The sequence below is a fragment of the Triticum urartu genome, unplaced genomic scaffold (genome assembly GCF_056163025.1).
Source record: "Triticum urartu cultivar PI428250 unplaced genomic scaffold, HENAU_Tu73 scaffold259, whole genome shotgun sequence".
In the NCBI taxonomy this organism is placed as follows: domain Eukaryota; kingdom Viridiplantae; phylum Streptophyta; class Magnoliopsida; order Poales; family Poaceae; genus Triticum; species Triticum urartu.
In genome coordinates, this window is record NW_028260432.1 from 34,581 (window position 1) to 39,685 (window position 5,105).

At 40.4% G+C, this 5,105-nt stretch overlaps 1 non-coding gene across 1 annotated transcript; it reads left to right on the forward strand.

Annotated features, from left to right (window-relative positions):
* Positions 1-4,187: 4,187 nt before the first annotated feature.
* On the forward strand, positions 4,188-4,259 carry TRNAR-UCU (transfer RNA arginine (anticodon UCU)). Its single transcript has one exon. It is a non-coding gene; the product is annotated as a tRNA-Arg (tRNA).
* The last annotated feature ends 846 nt before the right edge of the window (positions 4,260-5,105 follow it).

Sequence of the window (5,105 nt, forward strand, 5' to 3'; positions counted from 1 at the left end):
CTATGGTACACAACTTTCCTTGTTCACACACCACATGTGGATTGGCGGATTTCTAATAGTCGGTGCTGCTGCACATGCAGCAATTTTTATGGTAAGAGACTATGATCCAACTACTCGATACAACGATCTATTAGATCGCGTCCTTAGACACCGCGATGCAATCATATCCCACCTTAACTGGGTATGTATATTTCTAGGTTTTCACAGTTTTGGCTTGTACATTCATAATGATACCATGAGTGCTTTAGGCCGTCCACAAGATATGTTTTCGGATACTGCCATACAATTACAACCTATCTTTGCTCAATGGGTACAAAATATCCATGCTACTGCGCCTGGCGTAACAGCTCCTGGTGCAACAACAAGTACTAGCTTAACGTGGGGAGGCGGCGAGTTAGTAGCAGTAGGTGGCAAAGTGGCTTTGTTACCTATTCCATTAGGAACCGCAGATTTTTTAGTCCATCACATTCATGCATTTACCATACATGTGACTGTATTAATACTTTTGAAAGGTGTTTTATTTGCTCGGAGTTCCCGTTTGATACCCGATAAAGCAAATCTAGGTTTTCGCTTTCCTTGCGATGGGCCTGGCCGAGGGGGAACATGTCAAGTATCCGCCTGGGATCATGTTTTCTTAGGTTTATTCTGGATGTACAATGCAATTTCGGTAGTCATTTTCCATTTCAGTTGGAAAATGCAGTCGGATGTTTGGGGTACTATAAGTGATCAAGGGGTGGTAACTCATATTACAGGGGGAAACTTTGCACAGAGTTCCATTACGATTAATGGGTGGCTTCGAGATTTCTTGTGGGCACAGGCATCGCAAGTCATTCAGTCTTATGGTTCTTCATTATCTGCATATGGTCTTTTTTTCTTAGGTGCTCATTTTGTCTGGGCCTTCAGTTTAATGTTTTTATTCAGCGGCCGTGGTTATTGGCAAGAACTCATTGAATCTATCGTTTGGGCTCATAACAAATTAAAAGTTGCTCCTGCTACTCAGCCTAGAGCCTTGAGCATTATACAAGGACGCGCTGTAGGAGTAACCCATTACCTTCTGGGTGGAATTGCCACGACATGGGCATTCTTCTTAGCGAGAATTATTGCAGTAGGATAGTGGCTAGGAGGATTTGAAAGGCATTATGGAATTAAGATTTCCCAGGTTTAGCCAAGGCTTAGCTCAGGACCCCACTACTCGTCGTATTTGGTTTGGTATTGCTACCGCACATGATTTCGAAAGTCATGATGATATTACTGAAGAACGTCTTTATCAGAACATTTTTGCTTCTCACTTTGGGCAATTAGCAATAATCTTTCTATGGACGTCCGGAAATCTGTTTCATGTAGCTTGGCAAGGAAATTTTGAATCATGGATACAGGATCCTTTACACGTAAGACCTATTGCTCATGCGATTTGGGATCCTCATTTTGGTCAACCCGCTGTGGAAGCCTTTACTCGAGGAGGTGCTGCTGGTCCAGTGAATATTGCTTATTCTGGAGTTTATCAGTGGTGGTATACAATAGGATTACGCACCAATGAGGATCTTTATACTGGAGCTCTTTTTCTATTATTTCTTTCTACGCTGTCCTTAATAGCGGGTTGGTTACATCTACAACCCAAATGGAAACCAAGCCTTTCGTGGTTCAAAAACGCGGAATCTCGTCTCAATCATCATTTGTCAGGACTTTTCGGGGTAAGTTCTTTGGCTTGGACAGGACATTTAGTTCATGTTGCTATTCCCGCATCCAGGGGGGAGTACGTTCGATGGAATAATTTCTTAGATGTATTACCCTATCCCCAGGGGTTGGGACCCCTTTTGACGGGTCAATGGAATCTTTATGCCCAAAACCCTGATTCGAGTAATCATTTATTTGGTACCGCTCAAGGAGCGGGAACTGCCATTCTAACTCTTCTTGGGGGATTCCATCCACAAACACAAAGTTTGTGGCTGACCGATATGGCTCACCATCATTTAGCTATTGCATTTATTTTTCTCATTGCCGGTCACATGTATCGAACTAACTTCGGAATTGGGCACAGTATTAAAGATCTTTTAGAAGCGCATACTCCTCCGGGGGGTCGATTAGGGCGTGGGCATAAGGGCCTTTATGACACAATCAACAATTCGATTCATTTTCAGTTAGGTCTTGCTCTAGCTTCTTTAGGGGTTATTACTTCCTTAGTAGCTCAACATATGTACTCTTTACCTCCTTATGCATTCATAGCACAAGACTTTACTACTCAAGCTGCTTTATATACTCATCACCAATATATTGCAGGGTTCATCATGACAGGGGCTTTTGCTCATGGAGCTATTTTTTTCATTAGGGATTACAATCCGGAACAGAATGAGGATAATGTATTGGCAAGAATGTTAGACCATAAAGAAGCTATCATATCTCATTTAAGTTGGGCTAGCCTCTTTCTAGGATTCCATACCTTGGGCCTTTATGTTCATAACGACGTCATGCTTGCTTTTGGTACTCCAGAAAAGCAAATCTTGATCGAACCTATATTTGCCCAATGGATACAATCTGCTCATGGCAAGACGACATATGGGTTCGATATACTCTTATCTTCAACGAATGGCCCCGCTTTCAATGCGGGTCGAAGCCTATGGTTGCCCGGATGGTTGAATGCTGTTAATGAGAATAGTAATTCGCTTTTCTTAACAATAGGACCTGGGGATTTCTTGGTTCATCATGCTATTGCTCTAGGTTTGCATACAACTACATTGATTTTAGTAAAGGGCGCTTTAGATGCACGCGGTTCCAAATTAATGCCAGATAAAAAGGATTTTGGATATAGTTTTCCTTGTGACGGCCCAGGGCGCGGCGGTACTTGTGATATTTCTGCTTGGGACGCATTTTATTTGGCAGTTTTCTGGATGTTAAATACCATTGGGTGGGTTACTTTTTATTGGCATTGGAAACATATCACATTATGGCAGGGCAACGTTTCACAATTTAATGAATCCTCCACTTATTTGATGGGATGGTTAAGAGATTACCTATGGTTAAACTCTTCACAACTTATCAATGGATATAATCCTTTTGGGATGAATAGTTTATCGGTATGGGCGTGGATGTTCTTATTTGGACATCTTGTTTGGGCTACTGGATTTATGTTCTTAATTTCCTGGCGGGGGTATTGGCAGGAATTAATTGAGACTTTAGCATGGGCTCATGAACGCACACCTTTAGCTAATTTAATTCGCTGGAGAGATAAGCCCGTGGCTCTTTCCATTGTGCAAGCAAGATTGGTTGGATTAGCTCACTTTTCCGTGGGTTATATATTCACTTATGCAGCTTTCTTGATTGCCTCAACATCAGGCAAGTTTGGTTAATTTAGTTTGTTTTTTTGTACTGTATCAGCACCTAGTTCATTACTCTTGATAGAGAGGGAGGATCTGCCTTTTTAGATTTCTTTTTCTATTTATTTTTCCATCTAGGATTAGAACCGTATACTTGGTAATAATAGCAACGACACATTATGGCAAAAAAAAGTTTGATTCAGAGGGAGAAGAAGCGGCAGAAATTAGAACAGAAATATCATTTGATTCGTCAATCTTTAAAAAAAAAGATAAGAAGCAAAGTTTCTCCCTTGAGTTTGAGTGAAAAAACGAAAATGCGAGAAAAATTGCAATCCCTACCGCGTAATAGTGCACCTACACGCCTTCATCGACGTTGTTTTTTGACCGGAAGACCTAGAGCTAACTATCGACATTTTGGGCTATCCGGACACGTACTTCGAGAAATGGTTTATGAATGTTTGTTACCGGGTGCAACAAGATCCAGTTGGTAAGGATAAAATACCCTTTCGTATTTGTATGGATTTCTGGAATTGATAATCATAGAGGAGCCCTCTTTACCATTCTGTATAAATGGACTATTCTATTTGTATAGATATTGGTAGAGGGGCGTATCCAACCCTCTTTTATCCACTAGTTACCCCTCTTTAGTTTAAGAGTATAGAGCAGTTTGGTAGCTCATAAGGCTCATAACCTTGGGGTTGCGGGTTCGATTCCCACTACCGCCTCCATACTCCTTCTTTATGATATATGCATGATATAATATATACATCATGCATTTGTATCTGGATTTTTTGATTTCCTAAAAGAGTTTTGGTCTAACAGTTTTTTCTCGGAAGAAGCAAAAAAATAAAAGAAAGAATAAAATATGAAAGAAAAGCGTCCATTGTCTAATGGATAGGACAGAGGTCTTCTAAACCTTTGGTATAGGTTCAAATCCTATTGGACGCAATCTTATTTCTATCTATTCTTTAAATAACTATACTAAACTAAAAACAAAGAAAACTTTTTTGCATGATTCAAATGAAAAAGCTTTCTCAACGATTCCTATTCTACTAACAAGAGTAGACATGCAAAATTTATTTGTTACTGAAGAGAAAACCGTTCCAGCTGTTCCTGAATAGCTTCCTTCAAAAGGATTTCCGCTTGCTCGGTGAATGTCTTGCTAGAAGATATAATTTCTTGGAATTGAGGTTTAGTATCTTTTAGATGTTTACGTAACTCATCCAGAAATTTATTTACCTGTTCAATTTCTAACGAATCAAGATATCCTCTTGTTCCGGTATAAATAGTAGCTATCTGCTCTTCCACTGGGAGAGGATTTGCCTGGGATTGTTTAAGCAATTCCCTTAATCGTCGACCCCTTGCCAATTGATTCTGACTTGTTTTATCGAGAGCAGAGGCGAATTGTGCAAAGGCTTGTAACTCTGCGAATTGCGCTAGTTCCAATTTTGATTTGCCAGCTACTTGTTTCATGGCTTTAATTTGAGCCGCGGATCCTACTCTGGAAACAGAAATACCCACATTAATAGCGGGTCGAATTCCGGCATTGAATAGATCCGCAGATAAGAATATTTGTCCATCTGTAATGGAGATTACATTAGTAGGAATATAGGCGGAAACGTCTCCAGATTGAGTCTCAACTATTGGTAAAGCGGTCATACTTCCTTCGCCTAAAAGAGAATTTAATTTAGCGGCTCTTTCTAAAAGGCGTGAATGCAAATAAAAAACATCCCCTGGATAAGCCTCACGTCCGGGAGGTCTTCTTAATAGAAGGGACATTTGGCGATAAGCTTG